General features: G+C 37.9%; 1 protein-coding gene across 5 annotated transcripts in view; it reads left to right on the plus strand.

Annotated features, from left to right (window-relative positions):
* KCNK2 (potassium two pore domain channel subfamily K member 2) overlaps window positions 1-13,888 on the plus strand; it is a 150,814-nt gene that overhangs the window by 91,338 nt on the left and 45,588 nt on the right. The gene's annotated exons all lie outside the window — the stretch shown is intronic.

The raw sequence follows: 13,888 nt of genomic DNA on the forward strand, positions 1-13,888 counted from the left end.
TATACAGAAGCAATCACTATTACCGTTTCATGCTGTTATTCTAGAAATCATTGGTGTATATATGTATATGTGTGTAATTAATATATACATGGTCCTTCCTTATACAAGTGAAACCCACCCTATCTTACTATTTCCACATAATAATATATTTTGGAATTTTTTTTCTTATCACTTCCTGAAGATTTGCTTCATTGTTTTAGCAGCTGCATATTATTCCAATTTAAGAGCATGTCAGATCTTCTTGGGGTGGCAAACACACGATACAATATACAGATGATGTATTATAGAATTGTACACTGAAAACTGTATAATTTTATTAACCAATGTCACCCCAATAAATTCAGTAAAAAGAAAAGAACATTTCATATCGTTAGCCTTTTTGATGATCATTAGTTATTTGTCACTATAATGCTCTTTGGATATTTAAATATTATATAACATATATAATAAATATACTTGTATTTATTTTCCTTTATCTAGTACCCCATTTTATTTATTTTTTGTTTTTTAGAGAGAGAGAAAGGAAGGAAGAGAGCAAAAGAGAGATAAATGTCAATTTGTTGATCTGCTTATTTATGCATTAATTGGTTGGTACTTGTATGTGTCCTGACCAAGGATTGAACCTGCAACCTTAGTGTATCAGGATGATGCTCTAACAAACTGAGCCACCTGGCCAGGGCCCAGGACCACTTTTTCATAGTCCTTTTCCTATGCTTTTAAAAAAAATCATGATTGTTACTCTACTTTACTTATAAAATTTTATTTATCAAAAAATTTATCATATAAATTGTTTCCTTATATATGGAAATATGTGATTAATAGAAAAATCCAGAAATGTATAAAAAAGAATATAACTAGATATGCCCATGTTTTCTTATTGTGATTTTCCTATATATGCTTGATATAGTTTGTATCATATCATGATGGCCGATTTTTAGAGATATGTAATATAATAATACCCATGATCCTTATGAATCTGAGCTTGTGGCCATAAGATATCTGTCCTTAAATGACTTATTTGTCTTTCAATAAAAAAAAACACCCTAAAAATAAAAGTAGGCTTTTTAACCTGAACTTCAAAGATACAGAAAGTCATTACTTAATATACTTGTCTTTTATAACAGCTACCAGTTATATCATGCTGCTTTACTTTTGTACAGAAAAAAAAAGTTTTGTTCAGTTATTCTCTAGACAACACGATCCAGTCATCTAAATTGTTATGTAAGATCCAAAATGTGTCAGTTAAACTGGGAGAGAAAGAATGCAGCATGCCATAGTAATACCTTGTTATTATGAGGATTTATCTCGCAATTGACTTATATTATTCTCAATTTTTTCAATGCAAGTGGAATAAATATTTGCATATTTGCAATTGGCTTCCTTTTGCACACATGGTCAGGTATAAAATTCTCGGATTGCAACTTTTTCCTATTGCAACTGTAGATATTTCTCTATTGTTCTTTTGTCACTTGCTGTTACACAGGAGGAGTTTGATACTAGCCTGATTTTTCTGCTTTAATTGGTAACCTGTTCTCCTTAACTCTCCCCTTCCTACCCCTCCCCTACACCCCGCTTTTTTTTAGATGAGAGATTTTTCTTTTAATCTTGTGCTGGTTTCATTTATTTTGTTTTATTTTAGAAAAACCCTTGTTTATGTATAGTTCTGATTATTTGATTATAATGATTTTGTTTTTCCACCTTTAGGGACATTGGCAATTTTTATGTTGTTCCTTTGTTTTCTTTATATATCATTTGCCTCTTAAAATTCTTTCTACCTTTATTTTTTTCTGTAATTCTGGAAAATCATTTATATTCTATAAGCTACAGCTCTAATTAGACTTTCTATTATTTCAATTCTGCTCCTTAATTATCTGGAACATAGATTTTAATTTTTCAATTGGACATTTAGCTTTCTTTCATATTTTATTCTCATATACATCTCTTTTTCTTTACTTAATTTTGTCTTTCGATCCCAGTGAATTCATTTTTTTGATGTTGTTGTTGGTTTTTAGGGTCCAGATTGTAGATATGATGTTTTATTCTCTCCTTTGTGCTTTGAAAACATATTCTGGGCCCTGCAGTGATACCATTTTCAGAGTCATTTACTTGGCAAATATTTATTGAGTGACTATTGAATAGTTTCTACGTGGTTGGAGTACATCAGATAAATAGACAAAAATCTAATGAGAGACTTAACAAGGAAGTAAGCTATATAGCATGCTATTTGTGAATTACACTATAGCTTTAGGGGAAAAGTAGACCAGGAAAATAGGCTGGGAGTGGCAGTTGGGAATCTAAAAGATATTTATTTTTGAGTTTTCTACATTGCTTTTTTTCCCCCATTTTGGATTTGGTTTTCTAATTTGTGGACATAGATTGGGGGTGGGGGCCACAAAAGTTCTTTCTACTTAATTCAATGTGGACAGGCTTAATAACAAACTAATAGTAGCTCTTAGTATGTTCCAGGTACTGTTTTGAGTGCTTTTTATATATCTAAAGCTTTCATCCCTACAAGACCTCTGTAAGGTACTTGCTGTCTTTATTCCCATTTTGGGATAAGTGAATAAAGGTATTGAGAGGTTAAATAATGTGCCTAAGTTATGCAGTGAGTACATGGCATTAACAGGGTTTTAAACCCTCAGATCCTGGCTGCCATGTTGGCGCTTGTAACCCCTGGTATTGCACCATACCTTGAGAAAAGTAGGTATGTGGGTTTTACCGTAATTTTAAGTGAACTGATGATCCCTATTCATCTCTGTCTCCTACCAGTTGGAGACTTACTACTAAGACTCCGCCTTTCTAGCGGCTATGCCATTGCTACTTTTGGAAAATGCACAAGTAATTTGCACAAGTTGGCTTGAAGAGCACTGGATTCTGATGTGTCCTCCAAGATTCTTTTTAGTTATAAATATTGAATTAAGCAAAGTATATTTGCCTTTACACTGTGTGAGAAAGCCTTATAGGATATGGAGGCTATGGCCTTACTCTTATTGAGGATATAGTTTTTAAGCATGTAAAATGTACATTACTAATGTCCCTCTATAACATACCTTATAAAAAATAAGGTACACAAATAAATCAGATCAAAGATATAAAATCAAAGAATGCATGGGAATCTAATCTCAGACTAGAGATGAATCAGAAGGACGCTAATGGATGTTGAATTTAAACTGAGTTTAATCGGTGACCCTTAATGGCTTTGGTGGCTCAACCTCAGTTGTCATCATCAAGTTCAGTGTCAGCATAATTATGCATCTTTCAAGTAGGCTGTCTGTCACTCTCTCCACTCCTGTCTGACACTGACAACAATTGATGAGTTCTGAATTACTGCCCCAAGGTAAATAGCCAGGGCAAGCGTATTTTCTTACCCCCCAATTTCAAGTTAAATTTTATTAACTATAGACACTCAACAATTGAAAACTTCGCATTTTATCTCCTTAACCTATGCTACCTAACTATCACCAATATTTCCATTTTTCTTGGCCTCAGATTTCCATAAATGGGTAATGAAGGGATTAGAATTCTATTGGCCATTTCAACGTTTACATTTTACAGTTTTGTTTTAAAAAATTTAGGTGCCTTTTCTCCCTCAATCCTTGGTGCTTTGCATTATGAATATAGAAAAATAATGGGTCATCTCAGATAAGATACGGTCCAGCAGTCGTCTGAGGTGTGTCAAAGTAATTCCTCCAAAATCGCAGGTGTGGCTGGGATGCAGTGATTACATTTGCCACTTGCTGATGGAGGATGCAGTCTTCTGCTGGAGGCCAATGCCTGCTTGGCTGTGACAATAAAGGTGAATTACAGTAACTTGGAGCACTTGCCTTATGGATATTTTGATTGGTATCAAGTAATAGCTGTGTTCATTCCTTGTATAATCGGCAAAGTAAAAAGCAGGAATAAGCAAGTTGGCTCAACTCCTTACTGTAAAGATGTTTCAGGGGGGAAAGGGAGCCGCATCAGCAGCGCCATCACCATCACCAGCATTGTTTTTATCAACAGTGGACACATTCTGAGCATCAGAGGCAGTGCCTGAGCCATGCTTTATTTAAGGTCAAGAAAGTGACGGGAGCTGGCTAACACTCATTGACTCACGTGTGCCCGGCACCATGCTAATTCCTTGGTGTGTGTTGTCTCACATACACATGAAGGAATTAAATTTTTATTTTTAAAATGGGAAAACTGAGCCACCAAGAGATTTTTTTTAAAAAGTAACTTTCTCAGTGGCAGAATGGCAAAGCGAGGATTCAAACCAATATATTTGGGCTCAAGAGCCTGCAGTCCTAACCACTATGCTATAAAGTAAATAGCACTTTCTTGAAAATAAATTTGAATCAGCCTGTTTGCAAAGGAGGAAAATTATTATAAATCAAAAATAGCATAGCTTTCTTGATAATTCAGATTAATATCCACCAAGATCCAACTTTTTAAAATAAATTTTAAAAAAGAATTTTGCATTTATTATTGCTATTATATTACTTTTAGGGCAATTTGATAATAGGTGAGTTTTATCGTTTTACTGCTCATAGTCTTAAAGAAAGAAGTGTTCAATGATACCGTTAAAGAATGGAAAGGCAGATTTTATTCAGGACTATCATGGAAGGAGTAGGGACCACTGCCATGGAATCTTCTTAAAGGGGAGGGGAATTGGACTTAACTCTCCAACCAGGCAAAGTGGAAATTTACAACCAAGAAGCAAATAGGGCCAGTAGGTTGAAAATTACTAAAGGGAAGCCTTAGGATAAGGGAGGATTTTGTTTAATATAACTTAATAGGATTCTTGTTTAAGACCTATAAGGCAGATCAAATATCACCTGGGTGGTGGTGGCAGATTAGATATCAAGGGTGATCAGATATTGAGGATGGGGAATCCTGGCTAAACTAATTTAGCAGGAATCTTGCTAGAAGTAGACTCTACAACGAGGGCCACAGCATCACAAGGCTTAGAGAAAAAGAGAGCTCAGAAGAGTCTGACCCAAATTTGGTCAAGGAGAGAATTGTTGCTAATCAATAGCATTGTTTTATTTATTGCTTTTATGGTTTATTGTTTCATGCCAAGTATGATCAGGAGTATAACATCAAATTACACTGAGGTTCCTATAGGAAAATTCTTTGAACAGTAACCTTTAAAGTGTGATATTCAGGAGATGCATTATCATAAAAGTTTAGATTCCACACTTACAATCTCTATCAATACATGGGAAAGCTTATGTTATCTTGGGATGAGAGCAGAATCAGGTAAGAGGCAGTTTAATAGCATGTAAATTTACAGCCATTTCTACAGGATTATTTCATTACATCTTGAACAGATCTGTTTATTGGCTTCAGTTGAAGATAAAATAGTGGTCATTTAGTGGTCACATCTTATTAAAAATGCACATCTTTAAACACAATCAAATCCAGAAAAGTAAGATGCTCTCACAGTAAGTGGCCTGTGGGGTTTGAGAAGGGCCTTGAGATGAGCTGTTTCACTTCTCCCAGGTCATGTTTGCTAGAGGCTGTTGTCACCCGTGGAACACTGGGTGGTGGCCTAATACTTTTTAAATGCACTGTTACCCCTGCTCCCCTTTCATTATCTCCTTCCCTCCCCCCACTTACCAAGCACATATCTGCATAGGTGCAAAGAGGATAGGATGTAAACCAATGCATTGAAGAAAAAGCTGGGTAAGGAAACAATATGCAGATCAATTATTATTGTTGTTCTTTGGCAAAATTCCTTTGCAAGGGAATTTCCCCTCCACCTTTAACTGCAGTTGTATGTTGTTAGGAAAATATGTTTGCTAGAAGCTCATGCAATAAACAATGGCAAGAAACATGTCACTTCTTAAAGAATTGCAAATTTACAAGTGTGGTGTAGGATTTTATTATGTAAGTTGCAACTAAAGATAGCAAGGGAGACATCTTGTGAAATACTGTGTCAATCAAGTGGCTTCTGGGCCAAGAGGAAGTTTGGTGATGTTAACATTAAAATAAAATATCAAAACAACCTGCCCTAGATGGTTTGGCTCAGTGGATAGAGTGTCGGCCTATGGACTGAAGGGTTCCCGGTTTGATTCCAGTCAAGGACACATGCCTGAGTTGTGGCCCGATCCCCAGTGAGGGGGCGTGCAGGAGGCAGCCAATCAATGATTCTCTCTCATCATTGATGTCTCTATCTCTCTCTCTCTCCCTCTCACTTCCTCTCTGAAATACATAAAAATATATTTTAAAAAATATTAAAACAACCCTTTGAGTTAGTTACTTTAATGGACACACTTATTTCGATGCACCTCTACATTCCTTCCCAGTGTGACTAGGAAAAACAGCAGATATTGGCAGGATGGTAGGGCCATAGGTATGAATACCTACTCTGTGGTTATATAATTAAGACAATCTTTTAAGTTTGAGGAAGAGTATCTATAGCAGGGGTCCTCAAACTTTTTAAACAGGGGGCCAGTTCATTGTCCCTCAGACCGTTGGAGGGCCGGACTATAGTTTAAAAAAAAAAAAACTATGAACAAATTCCTATGCACACTGCACATATCTTATTTTGAAGTAAAAAAACAAAACGGGAACAAATACAATATTTGTATTTGTATGTGGCCCGCGGGCCGTAGTTTGAGGACTCCTGATCTATAGTCTTGATCCCAAATGCTTATTCTTTAAATCTCAGCCTTAGCATTTAGTATGTTTAATCTTGAACACAGTACTTCACTTCAACAAATCTCAGCTTCCACATGCAGGGAGTGGGAATAATTAGTTGTACTTAAATCTCATAGAGTTGTGAAAGTTAAATTAGGTGTGCCTAGGAAGGGATTAGCACTATATCTGGCATGTAGTATGAGAGAGAGAGTGTTCAATAAATAATAGTGTTGACCTGTTGACCACTGCTTTTATTACTGGTAGTGAGAATTATTTTATTAGTAGTAATGACAGTATAGTAACATAGTAGTAATACCATAGTCAGTCCAGAAGAGGTCCTCTAATCAAGGTCATCCTGCATCATAATTTGGCAGAGGCAGGTTTACTTTGAGGCTAGTGAGGGTGGAGCGTCAGGACACATCACTTGCTTGGGTTTGCTCCCCAATTTCATATTCTAGAAGGAGCAAACAACATAAAAAATGTGAGGAATCAGAAAAGTCCAGCTTTTTTTTTTTTTTTTCAGTGAGTGATGATGAGTCTGATATTCCTAGAAGTTCTAACAATTGGGAAATATGAAGTGGTAACTTATACATTGACTTGACCTTGGGACATTTATAAAGTTACCGAATATCAGGACGAAAGCTGTGCTTTAGGGAGAATGAACTATTACGAGATGGATTGGGCTGGGAAAAGACCACAGTCAGGCTATTTTGATGACTTGGGGTGGTGGCAGTGGAAGTTTTCAGAAGCCGGAAGGAGAATCGAGGCATCAGGGTGGTGAGGGTGTCTCCTCATTGCCTTCAGAGCTGTATGGCCTTTGGATCTGGGCATGGGAGAGATTTGAGAACCCTGGCCCTGTGGTGATTGATGTAAACCTAACAAGATAGTGTTGGTGAGGCCAAGAGTATTGAAACAGGGTATTTTTCAGATGACAGCGTTCCGGGGCCTCCCCAGCACTCCTGATGTGGGAGGTAGGGGCTGGGAAAGGGGCAGGCTTCTATGAAAACAAATACTCCACTAAGAAACCCTTTGTAAGACAACCCATGAGATATTAAAGAAAAAAGTCAGTCAAAGAGAGTGGCAAGGCAAAATGAGCTGCCACTATAGTTATCTGATAGTCACTCACCTGAATTACTGTCGGGAGGGACATGAAACAAATTAGTCTGATTATTTTTAAAGGGACAGTACTATTCAGAACTCAAACTGTCCTACCTTTAGAGCTTAAATGCTGCATTTTGAGAGCAGTTCTGGCCTCTAGATTCGACATTTGAATAGACCTAATTTGGCCACTTCCCAGGAGGCTGGCTGTTTCAGAGATCAAAATAAACATAGGACCCACATTATGCCAACCCGGTGTTTTAGTGGGAATGTTTTTCACGCACATATTGCCATCCTTGGTTTTTGGTGTGGCAAATCTTTCTCCATTTGTGTGCTTACCTTCATTAATGTTTAAAGAAAAGTTGGTAGAGAGCATATTTAGTCGACTTTATTAATAATTTGGAATTTCTTAAAGCAGTGACTTCTTTGTCTTTTGTGTTTTCAGTATCTAGCACAGGGATTGGCATATAGAATTTATTGATAAGTGTTTCAGTGAACCGAATTTAATCACACAAATTGCTCTGGTGATATTGTATTCCTTCTTTCCTATGTATAGCTTCATACTTTATGATGTAGAATTGAACTGAGTAAAATAATAGTATGCATTTTTTGTCTTACCCAAATCTTCTCTTCATGGAATTGGGGTATTAGAGTCCTACATCCTAAATTTTTGCTCAGAATTACTTAGATTTTTAAAAAATGTCTTTAACTTCCAAAGGGTTTATGTAAATGCAACTTTAATTTATTGTTGCTTTTATCATTTCTATTGTTAATAAAAGTAACCATAAACTCCTACCTCCACATTGAAAGCTGGCTAAAAGAGTCATTTCATGAAATGCAAAGTAGACACATAGAACCCTTCAGTACAAAGTATGTATGTTGCTGCAGCCAGCAAGTCTAAACAGTTTAACTATGTTACTTACTTCATGTAAGTCTCACGCAGAGGGTAGAAAGGCCACTGTTGTCCAAATAATCGCTTATTACAAGGTTACCCTGATATTTTTCAACGAAAGTGAACTTATGTGTGAAATTTGGCCATTTGACAGGGTAAATATCCCATGGACACTTAACCAATAGTGTATTTTGGTTTTATCAATATGGATATTTGAAGTTTTCCATTAATGGGTATATTCTTAAGTAATAATCTAAGGTTTAAGTAATTGTTGTGAAAGACTGAATTAGAACATCTCAAATCACAGGTGCAAACATGACGAATTCAGGCCACTTCAGCCCTAAAAATGAAATGGAAGCTTCGCTCTTTGGTCAAGAGAGATCCTTCTAGGACTAGTTAGAAACATTTGGGTCTTTCTTCACTGACGCAGCAAAAACGTCTGGCCTTTACAGAGTGATTTTTGCCCTTCTTTTCACATACAGCATTCTTATATTTTTGTGTAGTCATATGTATCCTTCATTTTCTTTATTGTTCTGTCCTGGGAGTTATGCTTAGAGAACTACTCTCCTATCTTTTTGGTATAATATTTTTGGATCATATTAAAAATATTTGATACTTTAATCGATCTGGTAATATTATAAAATATTAAATTCATTTGCATGCTGGGAACCTTTCCTATGTTTTCTATTGTTTTCATTTAGTAATTTGCCACATAATTTTAATTAAAACTATAGATAGCATCTTTTTAATTTGTCAGTAAACTTTACATTAGTCTTCCTTTTAAACATTTATTGACTATTATTATTCATTTTATTGCAGATGCATTTTAGAATCATTTCATTAAGTTGTAAAATGTAAAAACTGGGTTATTTTGAATGCAAAGATAGTACATTTATTTATTAATGAAGGAGAACTTTTTAATTTTTTATGAGTTCCCACAGAGAAACACTGTATTTGTCTGTATATTTTTCTTTATCTTTACCCTCTTTATAGAATATTGTGAGGCTTTTTTAGGTTTATGTGCCTGTCAAGAAATATTTATTGGTTGTCAATTATGGTAAGTGGCAAGCTACTTGAAAAAAATATATATACATCTGAAATCAGATAGCTATTAAATGGATTGTTGCAAATGCTAAAAAATAAAGTGGGGCATATTAAAAATGTTAAGAGTCTATTTGAGCAAAAGTGGATTTGAATTGGGCCATACCAAACAGGAAGTGTTAGAAGGGACCCACTGACAGGAGCCAGGGAAAGATTTTTATAAAGAAGTTCTTTGATTGGCTGTCGCTTAAGGGGGTGCCTTATTTGGGAAATTCCAGTTGGCTGTTTGTGATTGGTTGTCCATAGGTTTTGGTTTCTTAACCTTGGAGCATTTTCTAGGTTAGGTTTGCTTAAGTAGGCTGCTAAGGTATTAGTTAGAACTACCTCAGTCTAATGGCTCCCTTATTTAATTAAATTAGGACAAGTTAAATAATTACCAATGCTTGCAGTGCTTGAAGGAGGGCATCGTTTATCTGTAGTATCAATAAATTCCGTCAGAAAATGGAACTATCCACTTGGGACTGTTCAGACAGGGGCAGGTAGGGGCCTCCTGCCAGATGATCCGCTTACAATGGACTTACAGGAGTTGCCTACAGAAGGTCCTTCCCTGAAAGTGATGTGAAGAAGAGAAGAGATGATAGCTATTCTGTGTGATGTACTCCTATAAATGCCAAGAGTTGACTTACAGGTATTGGCTGGGCTTCCATCCAAATTAATGGCACAGACTACTTACAGTTTCTTAACTTTGACCCTGTTATATTCTGTCACGTATTGATAAATAGTAGGTGGCAAGGGGGTGGGGAAGCCCTCAGTCGTAGAACATGCTAATTTCTGCAGTGTAAAATATTCCTAGTGTAACTGATTTCAAGTTACTAATGTGAAGTCAGCTGACTTGAAGAATTCCTGAAAATTTAACAATTGGTTTTCAAGCCAACCCTGGTATACCAATGAACCCCACCCCTAAACCCCCAGGTCTCATTCTCTGGTCTCTGCTCCACCCCACCTCCTCCAAGGCCAGGCCCCATCATTCCTCACTCTACCCTAGTCCCTGGAGCTCTTTGGAAGCCGGATGACCGACACTCCTTTCACTCTCTTGTTATGCATATGAGAAGCCATAAGCTGATAGCTGCATTCTCAAGGGGGAACAACATTCATTAAGGAGTTAAAGGAAACCACAACTTAATGCTGTTTCTTTTTCATCTTGTTATCATAGTCTGCCAAACCTCTGGGCAATGAAGATGCGGCCTACTGGCCAGACAGTCACAAAGATTAATATTTTAAAAGCTTGACAAACTATTGCTTAGAGTTAATGGATACCTTTCACCTGTGACTCATAAAGCCATTAATCATATCAAGTCAGTTAACTAGTGTCTAGCAGGTATTCACTGGTTAGAACATGTGGTAAAACTTGGAGGGAAGTCTACTCTTACTTTATACAGAGAAGAGAAAGGGAAAAACAGTGAGAAATCTCCCCTCCCTCCTCCCAATAGCCACTTGATTCTGTCAAGTGTGGGGAAATGTGTGGGGATCTGCAGGTGTTCCCTTTACATCAGAAAACTGCTAGGCCACTCTGTGTGCGCTGGGGAGAGGTGCTTGAATGAGGAATGCCTACCCTGAGGCACAGGCTCAACCACAGAGCTCAGCACAATGGTGGCCATGCAACTGTTTATAAGGTGGAGCAGAATACATTCAGAGAACCAGGTCAGGTTCCTTCATTCCTGCGCCCTTCTGCTCACTTTGTTAGGGAGATGATAAAAATGCAGCACGGAGATGCCACAAGGGACTGGTCTCAATTTTTTGATCAATGAAGGGTAGATTTCCTTCTATCTAGAATTCTCTTTTGATTTGGGTCCATTGTATTGGGGACGTAAGCAGGTTTCCTGAGGAAATCCTCCATAAGCTTATCTGAAGATGTCCAAGTCGCCTCCGGGCCAAATCTGAACCAGTAATGGATGAAAACCTAGAGCTCTGGTTTCTTACGCCCTTTTAACTAGCAGGGTGTAGGTCAAATGGAGCCCTCTGAAAGGTAGGCTTTTATTTTTTAAACAATAGAATCTATAGCAATGCCACAGTCAGAATTTTAAAAAAATATTTTTTAAAAAAATTTGACCCTCTTGTGCAAAAAGAGGACATGGGATGGAATAGGGTAATGGCCCTGAGGTAGGGCCGCATGGTTATTCATCGGGAGAGACAATCAAGAACAGTTGGACCTTAGCAGGGCTCTCTGGAATAATCAGAGAACTGATGTCAAAACAGTCCACCTTGACAAGTGCCAAGGACTTCCTGTTCTTGGTGCTTCCCTTACTGATGTTAGAATATAGGACAGGGTTGAAGTGGTTGAGTTCCATTCTTGGATAGTGTTACAGAAATAGTACACTGGTCCAAATACTAGTGGTTCTGGTTAAACATCCCCTGACTTTCTAACCTTTGGGATGGCCTTTGTTTTCTCCATATAACCTTGATGCTGTCCCCAGAAAGGGACCAGGACCCAGGTGGTCTGCAATGTGTGTGTTCCTGACTTTATGCACATGAGTCCACGTGACTCTGAGGGTACATTTATTAAAGCTGGGGACAGTGAAAGAAAAGACGGCTTAAGATAGAAGCAAGATCATAGCAATAGGAGCGATCCTAGGCACAGCTGCCTTGGCCCTTTAGAAAGAAAGTTTCAGAGGCAGAAGAAATGAGCCAGCTGGGCTGCATGGACTCAGGAAATAAGGTACATGAGCAAAAGGAGGACTCTGGAGACAGGTTCAGGGTATAGCCCGGAACCAGCTGCCACTGCCTACTGCTCCCCTGGTTGCAAATCTGCTGGGAGCTTTAGAGCTTAGGAGAAAGAAAGCAAAGATACATGCCTGAGGGAAGAAGTGAGGGGGCGGTAGGGCTGGGGAGGAGATGCAGGCACAGGCATACTCAAGGGACAGCTGCTCTGGGTCCTTTGTCTTAAGGGTTTTTATCTGGTGGGGAATTTTAGGGGAGGTCTCAATCAGAATATTCATCCGCTTTCCAGATGTGTTCTTTGACACTCTCATGCATCAAAATGAGCATTTAGAGGGATCAGGATCATTCTCTGGTCAGTTTTACTTTCAAAGACGTCACCAGAAAGGGAGTAGGACCGAGGTGCGTCTGCCCTGGCATGGTCTGGAAGATGTAAACCATTTGCTTCTGAGTGTCCTTGGTTAGGGAAGACAGCACCTTGTGATTTACTAGCTGGCTGTAAATTGTCCAGCCTTCTCTTTAACTGTCCGTTTCCCCATTCCACTCGCCAAGGAATTTTCCTAGCTTTATACTAACCTGCCTCGATACAGGGTTTCTGGGCCTTTTTTGCATGTGCCCTGGACAGACCCTTTGCACATACTGTTCTGATAGAGAACGTTTCAAGAGCAGATAAGTGCAGATGGGAGGTCAATTAGCTAAATGTGTGGACTCCTTACATCAGAGCCCATGGTCCTCCAGTTTCCCCTAGGTCTTGAGGGCCAGCCGTGGCAGGCTCTTTATCCTGACTCAGGAGCTTCCAGTCCCTCCTCCTTCTTATATAGGGACTTCTGTGTCCATTACAACCCATGGAGGTTTCTGAAGCCACTCAGAACAAGACAGTGGACGGACAACAACCTTGCTCACTCCTCTGATTCCTTTTTCCGCATCCTGGGATCTGTTAGTAATTCTGGGCTTTTTATCTTCTATGTGAAATTATTATTATCTCATTTACTATCCTACTCCTTCACCTATCTTCAACATTTTGTTTTCTAGCACTGTTTACATGTTTATTTCCAGATACTATAACTAATTAGTGAAAGTTTGAGGAACAGAATGTTTACATACTCTCAAAGTGTTTCCCCCTTAATGACTTACTAATTGCAAAGGTCAAAATAGTAACTTTTCAATGGGAAAATGTAGTGGACACATTTTTAACCAACTACTCAAGGTCAACATCATCACCTAAGACAAACCATCCTGTGCCTCTGGTTGTGCTGCACCGAGAAAGACCCAGTATCACGTGTGTGATATTCCTGCCAAAAATGTATCACTTGAATCTGTTTGTGAGGATGTACCAGACACAATTAAATAACAGTAACTGGTTTGTATTCTTTAAACAACATCAAAGTCATGAAAGACAAAGAAAGGCTTAGGAACTATTCCAGGAGATTAAAACAAAAACAAAAACTACTGGTAAAAAAGATGTTTTAATTAAATGTAATGCATAATCTTGGATTGGATCCTGGAACAGGAAAAACAGTG

This window comes from Myotis daubentonii, chromosome 18 (genome assembly GCF_963259705.1).
Source record: "Myotis daubentonii chromosome 18, mMyoDau2.1, whole genome shotgun sequence".
Lineage (NCBI taxonomy): Eukaryota > Metazoa > Chordata > Mammalia > Chiroptera > Vespertilionidae > Myotis > Myotis daubentonii.